Genomic DNA, 13694 nt, shown 5'->3' on the forward strand with positions numbered 1-13694 from the left:
ATATATAGGTGATTTTGTTTTGGAACCTTCAGAAAACTTTAACCAAAGTCCCTTTAAGACAAGTCATTTCACTCGGCGGCCATCTTTGAAACGCCTCTCAGGCATTCAAGTGCAGCTCCTGTCTCTCTGAATGGGGAAACATCAAATTCTCCAAAGCTGTTTGCCAAGCGTTCGATTAAATTTCATATTTGTAATCACCAATGAAATCTAACAACAACTGTCTCCTAATTTTTTTCTAAACACTCGAATCATAACAAAAAATGGTATTCTGTAGGCTGGATCAAGCTAATGTGCATGCACAGACCTAAATGCACGTCTCTTGTGCCTTATTTCGGAGGCGCGCGTCTGACTGTTTCTATAGAAACCGGAGCTTGTAACTGCCGCTGCAGTGACGCGATGACTTTACCAGTCGGCGATTGGCTCTTATTTAGAAGGCGGGACTTATTCCGCCATATTGCGCGTTACACTTTCTCCCATTCAAAACAACACCAGTTACGCCTCTTGCTTTAACTCAAAACTGACTTTGCTGACTCTATCGACTACAAACAGGTATAGCTCAGTCATTTTTTGTCAGATTCTAACAAATCATACATCATTTTGAAGGTTTTTTTAAATAGAGATTGCTACTCATTTTGCCAGCATGGGTCACATAGGCCTATATTAAAATAGAAAACAGTATTACTATTTTTACTGTTTCACAGCATGTGATTTATTTGCGTCATTGTTTGGCAATACTTCACAATATAGTTTGATTCGTTAACAAGATATTAGATATCAAGAACATTAAAAAGGCTTACTGGCCCAAAACTTTTGACCAGTATTGTGTAGATTAAAACATCCAAATAAATCTCTTTTGCAACTGAAAGTGATATCAAACCCTCACTTTGCAAGCATGTGGTATGCTGTATGACCACAGATATCTTACATGATTAGATGAGTTTTTTTTGTTTTTTTTTTGTCATGAAGGCACCAAATTAAGCCTAATAGTCTGTGCTATTAAAAAGACAACCCTCAGGGAGAAACAGAGCTAATGGTCTCAAATGGAAAACAATAGTGTGTTTTTTTGCTCTGAGTCTGCTTGTTGAAAGGCTTGGTTTTGTATCCATTGGCAGCTTTATATGCTTCGAGCGCTCATAAACAACATCTGACAACATCACACTTCTGAGATGACAGAAGGTCTCTGTATGGATTTGTCTTGGTACACTGCGACATCATTTCAAAGCAGTAATCAGAAGAAGACGCATGGTTTTCTTTGAAAATGCTCAAGGAGGGGCCTTGTGTGTACAGAACAGTATCCCTTGTTCCGTTTCTGTGGTTGTGTCTCCCTCGGTGATGATAATGCTCTCTTCCTTAGTGTCTCTATGGTTACAGGGTTTCATAGAATCAATCAACAACATTTCGAATTCTACTGTACTGAGTATGTAAGCAAGCAAAACAAACAGTTGCTCAGTGCTTAATGGCCTTTGAGGAGAGCTGGCCGCAAGACTGCAGAACAAAGCACATTTTGTTCTTCTCAGCATGTCTTGGTGGATTAACATCTTAATGCCAGTCAACTTAACCTTGTTTACTGCATAATCTGTAATAATGCAAAAGTGGGTAAAAATACAGTACTAAAATAACATTTTGACATGCAAACATTGTCTTTTTTTTGTGTCGACTTCGATAATCAAGCAGGCAAGCTGTAAAGACACATCAGCGGTTTTCCCCAGAAATCAGACAAGAACCACAGTTGTGACGTGTGAAATTTTAGACCTAAGGATAATTTAAATATACAAGATTGTAAGCATTTACAATCGTAAACAACACACAACTGAGGTAAAAATGTTTGAATTATAGCTATTTATCGTCATTTACTCTTTGTCCTGGGAGCTTCAGACAGAGACAGAGTCATATTTTACCAGACACTCTGGTTAAACTCTCTTTTCTCCTTCTCACCATCATGCACCTGTTCTACTCGCAAATGGGCGTTTCTCGCATGGGAGGCACGCATGAACAAGAATCACTTTTTTTTTTTTTTTGTATTTCCTTTTCCTGAATTTTGTTTTTTGTTGAAGGTCATTAATCTCTGAGTAGGTGGATAAATACGTCTGTTCTTATGAGTGGGAAAATTTACTATGTATGGATCGTTTGTTAAAAACACGAAAGTGGTTTGAGGTGACAGTTTTTTTAGAAATGGTCTGCTAACACAGTGATTGCAGGTTTAGTCTCACATATGTGACCTAGAAACTGTAGGATACTGTTAGAATCCCACCATATAAACTATTGTGTACACTTCTCCAGGAAACTGTTTCTTTGATCACTATAGAATACATTTGATATACAGCAGGTTCAGTGTTGACAAAAAGAGCACTTACACTGCTTTAACATGTTCTTTTATATATCGCCATAATATTATGTTAGTTTCAAAACAACAGGATGTTCACATACACACACACACACACACACACACACATACTTACATACTTGTATATGTGGTTTACGGGGACTCTCCATAGATGTAATGTTTTTTATACTGTACAAACTGTACATTCTATCCCCCTACACTACCGCTACTCCTAAACCTACCCATCACAGAAACATGTGCACATCACAAGATTTAAATAAAAACCTCTCTTGGCTGAGATAAAACTAGTGAGGATCAGTCAATGTCCTCACTAGTGGGTTGTGAAAGTATTTTACAATATAAGTGAGGACATTTGGTCCTCACAAGTGTAGTCAAAACAAGTACACACACACAACACTCACACACACAAAGTATTTGAACTTATCCTTTCACATGACCTCACATACTTGAACATCTGCCTGTGGATAATACAGTCCTGGTCAGACTTGTTGGCTCCCTTTGTAAATAATTATAAGTACTAGTTTTTATGTATCCTAAGTTAGTTCAAGGCTGGATCCTTTTACTCAATTTCTATGGCCTTTGGAAGTGTGGAGAACTTTGTCTTTAGTTAATTCTGTCAACTATTTGAAATTCAACTCATGGTCTCTTTATGTAATTCCCTTACAGGAACATGGAATTGTTCAGCCATGGCTTCCTGTTTTACAGGAGTAGGAAACACAAAGGCCAAATTCCCTTAATCATCCACCATAATGAGTAAAACATAGTTCTGATGTGCAGCAAAAGAGTGTTGAGCATTACAAAGGAAGTGTCTGTAAGAGAAGAGCTAAAGCATTGAAAATTACAATTCCCATTTCCATCATCAGGGCAATAATGAAGAAGTTCCAATCAACAGGAAAGGATACAGATCTTCCTGGAAGAGGACGTGTGTCTTATTGTCTTAATGCACGGTGAGCAGGAGAGTTTGACTGGCCAAAGACTCTCCAAGGGTCACAGTTAGAGAATTTCAGAAAATAGTCTTGGGGTCAGAAAGCCCAAAAACAGCATCTACATACAGTACATCACCACATGTTGTTTTGGGAAGGATTCAAGAAAAAAATCCTCCACTCTCATCTTAAACAAACTCCAGCATATTCAGTTGTCAAACACTGGAACCCCATGTCCACGGTTAAATATAAATCTGTATCTTTGATTGTGTGCCTATTTTTCCGCTGGAGGTCTTGGACATCTTGTTCAGATACATGGTATCATGGATTCTATCAACTACCAACAGATTAAAAAAAATAAATAAAAAAAATAAAAACCTAATGGCCTTTGCTAGAAACCTTATAATGGGTCGTGGTTGGATCTTCCATCGGGACAATGATCCAAAACAAACACCAAAATCAAAAATAGGTCACTGAGCACAAAATTAAGGTTCTGCCATGGCCATCCCAGTCCCCTGACCTGAGCCCTAGAAAACTGAAGAGGAGAGTGTATCAACATGGAGCTGGGAGTTTGAAGGATCTGGAAATATTCTGTATGGAGGAATGGTCTCCGATTTCTTGTCAGGTGTTCTCCAAACCCATCAGACATTATAGTTGAAGACTCAGAGCTGTTATCTTGTAAAAGAAGGTTGCAAAAAGTATTGTATAAAATAACCCACTTCCCGGACTCATTATCCTTCATTGCACCAGCTGTTTTGAGTTTGTCATTAGTGTTCTTATACTCAGTTGTTTCTGCCTTTGTTTGTGGTTCGTTGTATTGTATTACATGCACTTTGTGTCTCATGCACTTTGTGTCTCTGGTTTTCTGTTTTTGTGGACTGTTTCTGTGGAGTTTGACCCTTGCCTGTGTCTGGATTATGTTCTGGATTACCTCATTAAAGCTGTGCTTGGATCTTACCATCTTGTCTGTGTGCATTATGTGACAGAACAAACCACCATGCAAAGATCCAGCAGCGAGAGAGTCTGGTCACCGATCAACACACGGGGAAGTCGGAGCAATCCCCAGGATGGAGGTGCGTAAATTCTCTCAACTGTTCTGGTCGCTGGCAGAGAGATTTAGTCTCCCCGATGCGGTCCTCAAGGACATTTTCAATCATTTTCTTGATGTTCCTCTGCCGCAGTGGGAGATGGAGTTTGTGGGGAATTTAAGTTTCTGGAATTTCTCTAATTACCTGTATCTGCGTAAGAATGGGCAGATTCGATTACCTCCAGCACCACCTCCAGCCCATCAGTCCACTCAAGTCTGTACATCCTCTCCAGTCGGTGAGTCAGCTCCAGAGGCCGTTCCAGTCCGTGAGTTTGCTCTGGTGCCTACAGAGGAGGTAGGCACAGAACCACCGCCTCAACCACGAAAGCGGAGGAAGAGGGCTTCCTCCCTCCCTCAAGGCCCGGAGGCTATTTCAGAGCCCGTTGTTGGCCCAGTGGCCACCCCAGAGGTTTTGGAGCCGAATGCTCCCCCGGTGAATCCTGATGTGGCCAAAAAAGCTGTCTTTATCTTCTATATCTTGACAGCTCTGCGTACTTGGAGAATGCACGTAAGGTCTGGTGACCATGGACCGGAGCAGCCCGAGGCCGCTGCCATCCCGGAGCAGCCTGTTGTTGTCCTAGAGCAGCCTGAGCAGTCCGCTGTTGTCCCAGAGCAGCCCGCTCTCTCTGTCAGTCCTGTCATGGCCAAGAGGGCTGTCTTCTCCTTCTATGCTTTGGCTGTTTTGCGTGCCTGGATGATGCACTCAAGCTCTTTTGACCATGGACCAGTCTATCAGCCTGTGCCCACTGTTGTCCCAGAGCAAACCGCTGTCGTCCCGGAGCAGCCCGAGCCCGCTGCCGTCCGAGAGCTGCCCGCTCTCTCTGATGCGGCCATGGAGGCCGTCTGCCCTGCCGCCCCCACCTAGCCGTCTGCCCTGCCGCCCAGGCCATCTGCCCTGCCGCCGCCGCCCAGGCCGTCTGCCCTGTCGCCGCCGTCACCCAGGCCGTTTGCCCTGTTGAAGTCCACCTGGTCAGTTCCTCCAGCACCACCCTGGTACTCAGCCAGGACTCTAGAACCGCTGGAGCCCGCCTGGGCAGTTCCTCCGGTGCCGCCCTGGCACTCAGCCAGGACTCCGAGCTTTGGGGACCCCCCGTGGACTGTTCCTCCGGCTCCCCCCTGGCCATCGGTCGGGGGCTCTGGACCTGGCCCGCTGTCCCTCTCCCTGGTCCTCCTCCGGTCCACCTCTCTCCTGAGTGCTTTGTTTTGTGTTTGGTCTAGTGGAGCGTCTGGTATCCGCTCCATAGGGAGGGGGTACTGTTATGACCACCAGTTGGAGTGCCCCAGTTAACCACTAGAGGGCACTCCAACACAGATTTTTGTCACCTTTCTGAACTTCGTTTCCCATAACCCACTTCCTGGACTCGTTATCCTTCATTGTACCAGCTGTTTTGAGTTTTGTCATTAGTGTTCTGTCTATTTATACTCAGTTGTTTCTCCCTTTGTTTGTGGTTCGTTGTATTGTGTTACATGCACTTTGTGTCTCTGGTTTTCTGTTTTTGTGGACTGTTTCTGTGGAGTTTGACCCTTGCCTGTGTCTGGATTACGTTTTGGATTACCCCATTAAAGCTGCCCTTGGATCTACCATCTTGTCTGTGTGCATTATGTGACAGACTCTTCTCATCTCGGGGTGCTTTCTGTTTCTTTGTCATGGTCCAGCCTGGTCTCATTGTTAATACATAGGTATTAATACATAACTTTCAAAGACATAAAACGTATATTTTTGTACGTTTAGAAAGGTGCTGTTATAAATAAAAGAATAACAAACAAGCGTAATCACAATAATTTATTTACTGCGAAAATGTCAAAGGTGGTACCAAAAATAGTTCAAATGATGATGAGTTGCTATCCTCTCCAGTAATAGTTTTTTATAGGTTAGAGAGCAGAGTTTAATTTATTAATCCATGAAAATATGAATCCGGCTTCTTCTCCGTGAAGGCACGCACTCATTTGGTTGTGTTTAGAAGGGATAAAGCAACGGCTGGAAGTGAGGCAAAATTTGTGTGGTGTAAACCATGTCGTAAAGGTTCTCGAGGGCGCAACTTTCAAATTTGAATCATAACGAGCGCGGGCTTTCACTGTGATGGTCGCTGCTGAGAATAAACATGAAGATCGCCGGATAAAGGGCTAAATTTGGATCTGTTCCTTACAGACATTCTAAAGTTGGAGTGCAGTGACCAAATAAAATGAATGTGATTTGTGAATTTATGTTGTGGTTTGGTGTGTCTTATGGTATATTGTCAGTCGCTGCATAGAAGAAAACGCTAAATACTGAATATTATAAAATGGTTAAACATTGCGGAAATTTCAAAATTACAGAAATGTTAATTATTTTAAGGTTTTAAAGTGTAGTCTTGTTTAACCTTATGTAATCCGAGACGAGTTTGCAGCACAAGTCACGAACATAAATGTTATTTCATATTAATTAATGTTATATGAGTGAACTGCATTCAATAAATTCGACTAAAAACATTGAATACAACAAATTTAAAACATTAATGTCACAATTTTAATATTAAAACATGGGAATTAATACACATTCACACTTGGATATGTAAAGGATTTATGTTTTATTGCTTTTAATATATAAGTATTTTTACGTTTTAGTGCTATTAATACGTAAATATTGTACGTTTTTGTATATATGAAAACATAAGTAAATGTAGGAGGTAGAACCACAATTTACATAAAAATACACACGTATTTTCATGAGATCACGTTGCATGGTCACATGCCTCTAAAAATAATGAACAACCCCTGCAAGCACAATTAGACAAAACATAGGCAATATCTTTAAAGATAAAGATATGTTTTGTCTAATTGTGCTTCAAGGCTGAGTTTTGTCAGGACTTCACTGGAACAGAACATGAAAACTTTGTGACATTGTGTTAAAATAAATAAATCCTAAAAGGAATTACACATGCTTAGTATGTGTATGTGTTTTAGTGACCTTGGACTGTTACTGCATTCCTGACATGGGTCAGGCCCTCAGTCACCTCTCAGAAACCAAATACAGACATTTTGTGTAACATAAATAATCGATACTGTTTTAAGAAAACTATGATTTCCAATTCATTATATAATACAAGAAGAGGGATAGTAAATCCACTGCCATCATAAAATTTTAATTATGAAGGGGAATATACTCTAGAGATATTTTACTCAGAAGAATTTCTAGTTCCAATAATTGTATTAGAGAAAAACATATCGTAAATCAAACAAATCATAAGTTTTACTTCAATGAAAAATGTGATTTTTGTGATGTTTTTGAATGAAAGATCAAAAGGATTAACAATGCAGATATATTTTTACAGCCATCTTTGATTATATTTACCAAGTGTGTCAATAATTCTGACCACGCCTGTATATCCGTACTGTCTATAAAAGATAAGAGTCTGTGGAGCTGAACACTTAAGAATCCAAACTTTCAGACTGACTGTCTTCCGTGGAACACAAAAAAAGAATCTTTAAGAATGTTCCAACTTGTCTTTATTTGAAAGTCTGTCAAAACAACATTGGAAGCCATTGAGTTTCATTGTATGGTCAAAAAAATGAGCTGAGCTGAAATGCAAAAGAACCAGCTCCCAAAGAAGTTTAATAAATTGCAACATAAAAATGCATATAAAAATGCTTACCTCTGTAGAAGGAGTTTATTAATCTCACCACCCCTTCTTGGTATTTTCACTTGTTCAATTCAAATTTTATGTAGGCCTGTTTCATTTTTATATAGGCCTATTTTATACTCTTTCTCCTAAAGGTCTTAACTTGGATATTGATGTCAAACCTTTTTTGTAGAATAGTTTAGGTGTTCATTATTTAATATGTATATGTATGTATATGTGTGTGTATGTATATATATTTCTTTTGATTTTTTTCATTGGATGCCATTGGTTTATTGGATGCTTGGTTAATTCACTGATTGACCCTGCAGGTGTGATTGTTCATCATGTTGTTATAAAAGTTGTTGATATTTGTTGTTTTCTTTGCCTGACGAAGGCCACTTGGCCAGTTTAGGACCCTTGATCAGATATGATGAATGAAGACCCGGAGTCAGAGTTTTAAAAATACTTTAATTGAAGAAAATTTTACTGAATAGTATGGAAGAGGATTAGGGCCAAGCAATAATAAAAAAATAAAACCATCTCGAGATTAAAGTTGTTAAATTTCAAGAAAAAAGTCGAGATAAAATGTTGAGAATAAATTCATTAAATTATGAGAAAAATGTCGTTAAATTACGAGAACAAATTCGTTAAATTTCAAGAACAAAGTCGAGATAAAATGTTGAGAATAAATTCATTAAATTATGAGAAAAATGTCGTTAAATTACGAGAACAAATTCGTTAAATTTCAAGAAAAAAGTCGAGATAAAATGTTGAGAATAAATTCATTAAATTATGAGAAAAATGACGTTAAATTACGAGAACAAATTCGTTAAATTTAGAGAAAAAAGTCGAGATAAAATGTTGAGAATAAAGTCATTAAATTATGAGAAAAAAGTTGTTAAATTATGAGAACAAATTCGAAATTTAAAGACATTTTTCTCATAATTTAATTAATTTGTTCTCGTAATTTAATGAATTTGTTCTCGTAATTTAACGACTTTTTTTCTTAATTTAATGACTTTATTCTCAACATTTTATCTCGACTTTTTTCTTGAAATTAAACGAGTTTTTTTTCTCGAAATTTCACAACTTTAATCTCGAGATGGTTTTATTTTTTTATTATTGCTTGGCCCTAATCCTCTTCTGTAGAATAGTTTGCAGTTTCATCAGCAGAAGCCAGCTTTACGTCTCACAAGGAGTTCACATTTCCACAACAATTATACTCTAACAGAGTCCACCAACTATGTCATTACTTCAGGTTGAATGATTCTGATTGGCTAAGAAAAATAGACAAAATTAGTAATCTTTAAAGCATTGACAGATAGTCAGAAGCATATCTCCATTCATCACGATGCTGACAAACGGACCATGGATTTAGGCACAGGATGTCCTTCTAGATCATGACAAGGCGTCTGAAGATCTCCAGCAGAGTGCCAGTTGTCCACCAATACCCATAAAGGACCTGCACAGAACACTTAGCGCACATACAAAGATTCACATGATTCATAACTTCTTCAAGGTTGAAGTTGGCAGGCTTTAACTAAAACAGGAAAGATCCCCAAAACATATTGATAAGTTGTACTTTTCTCTCAGTGAAAGGTACAGACAATATTCAACATTATTCTTTAGTGTTTGAAGATGAAAAGGAAAATAAATGCTTTAACATAAGCTGAAGAATTCATTCAAATAATTTAATATAATTTAACTTGATTATAAATCACTCAAAATCTATATTGAAGCATCAGTGGATTCCAGAATCCACCCTTCAAAACATAATTTGACAACTTTGAGAGCAGAAATACCAGTGTGCCGGTCCTTTTGCTTTTCAGCTAAGTTTTCTTTTGATTGAGCACTTGCTTAAGTGATGTTTGGATGTGGGCATGCTACTTTGAGTTAAAAAACCCGCACATTTTTCAAAATATCTTCTGTTATGTTCCACTGAAGAAAGTGCAGGTAGAATTTTCATTTATGAGGGAAATATCCCTTTAATTGCTTTGTAAACTGTACATCTTCAGTGAACAAAACAACTTGTTTAGGCCAGAAATAGCCTTAATTTGGAAACAGGCACTGAGAATAAACTCAATGAGATTTTGAGGGTCTGTTACAAACTGCAAGGCTTGAACTCTGACCCTCTCTAACTAATCTAATCACACTAACAGAGCACTCTTGACATATTATTTTTATCACAGCCATTCAGTTCCTCTCATCTGCCCTTTTACCTTTGCAAAACAGTGCAGTATTATCTGTGATTTTAATCATATCGCTGTTGTTGGTGGTCAGTGTGTGGGGGTGTTTTACTGAAACACCCTCAGATTTGAGCAAACTAAATTAGGGGCCTCTTGATAGATCACTAGTATGGATGTTTTTGAGTTGAGATCCCTGTCTGGCCCATGTGCATACCAAATGCTATAACCAGTTCAGTTGTATGTTATTCTGTGGTCTGGAGTCTGTATATGGAAGTCTATTTTTAACTCAAAGGAGTAAAAGAGAGGTTGGTCTTTAGTCTCCATTTCACATTCATATAGAGTAGTGTCCAAAAGGCTGGAACCACATTGAAGATTTGAGATTTAAAATGATTAGGATTTTGAAAAATGATAGAGAAACATGAATAGGCAGTATTTCAGATTTCTGGGTCACTAATCAAATCAAATTGATCTTGTGACGCTTACTGAACAGATGATCAAATGTTCTTGATCCACTGAAGCACAAGATGCTCTTTGGATCATCTCAAATCAAGCTTGAGAATACCATCATCAAGTTTTGTGCAAACTTGTGGAATTCATGAAAACTTGTGAAAATAAAGGGTTAGTTCACCCAAAAATGAAAATCCTGTCATTAATGACTCTCATGTCGTTCTACACCAGTAAGGCCTTCGTTCATCTTTGAAACACAAATAAAGATATTTTTCATAAAATCCGATGGCTCAGTGAGGCCTGCACTGACAGCAAGACAGTTAACACCTTCAGTGCCCAAAGCTACTAAAGACGTATTTAAAACAGTTCATGTGACTACACTGGTTCAACCTTAATGTAATGAAGTGACGAGAATACTTTTTGTGCGCCAAAAAAACAAAATAGCGACTTTGCTCATCTAGTGATAGGCAATTTCAAAACGCTGCTCCATGAAGCTTCGAAGCTTTGCGAATCTTTTGTTTTGAATCAGTGGTTCGGAGCGCATATCAAACTGCCAAAGTCACGTAACTTTCAGTAAACGAGGCTACATTACGCTAGCCTGGTAATACCAGACTCTGCTACTTCACTTTGCTTCGTAGACAGAGTCTGGAATGGCATAATAGAGAAGTGTTTTCTCTCTCGCCAGGGGGCGCTTGTCTGAAGTTTAAAATCATTGGTTACCCGTAAGCCAATCAGATACGTTTAGTTATGACGTATGTTATGTGCCTGTACAGCCGCATCGAAGCACAGACATCATGCATTGAACTCAAATCTATGATTGAACTTCCACTGTAAACCTGTTGTAAACACATGATAAAACAAATGTTTATCAAACACTCTTCTTGTTCTGGCTTCAGTTTGAAAAAGAGTAGAACGTTCTCCATAACAGAGCGAATTGCATCCCGTGTCTCGTGTCCCATTTCCGCGGTCGTTTCGGTTTTCGATTTCTCTAACCTACAATGTAAAACTCGGCGCTTAGCATCTACGTCACGGCTCTCAGCCCACCCTCTGTTCGTTGATTGGCCCGGCTGTTTCCAGACCGGTGGTAAACAGAAAGCTCTGACGCTGTCTCAGACTGAGTACAGAAGCGAAATGAAATTGAGCGGAAGTAGGAAGTCTGACGTAGTCAGGCTAACATTACGCCATAAGTGTTTTGAAATTTCAATGGTTCACCACTGAGCGCGTATCAAACTGCCAAAGTCACGCCCCCATGACTTTGGCAGTTTGATACGCGCTCAGTGGTGAACCATTGAAATTTCAAAACACTTATGGCATAATGTAGCCTCGTTTACTGAAAGTTACGTGACTTTGGCAGTTTGATACGCGCTCAGTGGTGAACTACTGACCACTCTGAACCACTGATTCGAAAAAAAAAAAAGATTCGTAAAGCTTCGAAGCTCCATGAAGCAGTGTTTTGAAATCGGCCATCACTAGATATTGTAGAATAAAGTCATTATTTATTTATTTTTGGTGCACAAAAAGTATTCTCGTCGCTTCATAACATTAAGGTTGAACCACTGTAGTCACATGAACTGTTTTAAATATGTCTTTAGTAGCTTTATGGGCATTGAAGGTGTAAACTGTCTTGCTGTCAATGCAGGCCTCACTGAGCCATTAGATTTTATCAAAAATATCTTAATTTGTGTTCAGAAGATGAACGAAGGTCTTACGGGTGGGGAACGACATGAGGGTGAGTAGTTAATGAATTTTTGGGTGAACTAACCCTTTAATGTTTTTGAAAGTCTCACCAAGGCTGCATTTATTTGATAAAAACACAGTAATACAGCATTATCGTGAAATATTTATACAACTAAAAATATCTGTTTTCTATTTTAATATATTATAAAATGTCATTTCTTCATGTGATGGCAAAGCTGAATTTTCAGCATTGTTACTCCAGTCTTCAGTGTCACATGATCCTTCAGAAATCATTCTAATATGCTGATTTGTTTATTATTTTCATTCATTTTCATTCATGATGAACAGAAACAGAGCATTTATTTGAAATAGAAATATTTTGTAATATTAAAAATGCATCATCGCTGAATAAAAAAGTATAAAATTAGTCATACTGACCCCAAACTTTTGAACAGTAGTCTATTTTGTAATAGAAAAAAAGTAAATAAAGTGTAAGCATTTGCACTATAGTGGTTTGAGTGTTGTCATCAATGTATAAATCTGGTTTGCTGTTCATACAGAAAGGTCTTGAATTCAAGACTTGCTGGGAAAAAAAAAAAAGTTAGGGTGGAGCAGAAATGCCACAAGAATTATCAGATGGAATGAGGTAAGAGCTGTTTACACTTCCTCAAAATTGTGATTGGTGTATTCATATGAACGTCATGCTCCTCCTGAAACCTCAGTGAAGAAGTCACAAAGCCCCACCTCCTGTCTATTCTGATGACAACAAAACAAAGCACAACTGATCAGAACACACAATCTCCCTCAGCTCACGCAGTTCAAACACATCTATTGTTCCTATCCTACTTTGACAGGATAAACTTACTTGTTAACTTCAATATGAACCAATAGACAAGAAAGAATAATGAACATGGACAGATATTTTTTGTGTGAGACAACAGGAGGGAGCAGCTTTGTCTGTGGTGAGCAAATGGAAACTGAGATTCATTTATAAAAACATGACTTATTTCCCCCTGTGACGGACCACAGAGTCATGCATAACATCTGACCTTACTTCAGCCAACTTAGCACAGGGAATTCAGCAGAGCCCTGTGAATTTCAGCACATCCCTGGTGAAAAAACTGGTTAACTGGTCTTCCATCCTGGTCAGGGTAGTTAGACGAGTTTTGGTGTGGCAGCGAAAAAACAACTGAATTAACATCTTACACTTTGAACCCCCAGTTGGAAAATCCATTTTGTTTTGCTGGTCCTTTAAACTTGGCCAGACAGCTGGTTTACTGATCCAAAATGATGTACCAGCAAAGTTTTTATTAGCTGCAAGTGTTTTACTACCTTTTATATTAGTATTCGCCTGAATGTAACCCTGTCCTTTAGCCTCCTGAACCCAAAATACATCAACCAGTTGTAGTACAAGACACCCTCAGAAGTCTT

The 13694-nt window shown here is 38.7% G+C and overlaps 1 protein-coding gene across 1 annotated transcript in view; it reads left to right on the plus strand.

Moving 5' to 3' along the window:
* The window catches only part of b3gnt2b (UDP-GlcNAc:betaGal beta-1,3-N-acetylglucosaminyltransferase 2b), a 32005-nt gene that overhangs the window by 4530 nt on the left and 13781 nt on the right, over positions 1-13694 (plus strand). The window lies entirely within an intron of this gene.

The sequence above is a fragment of the Chanodichthys erythropterus genome, chromosome 18, assembly GCF_024489055.1.
Source record: "Chanodichthys erythropterus isolate Z2021 chromosome 18, ASM2448905v1, whole genome shotgun sequence".
Lineage (NCBI taxonomy): Eukaryota > Metazoa > Chordata > Actinopteri > Cypriniformes > Xenocyprididae > Chanodichthys > Chanodichthys erythropterus.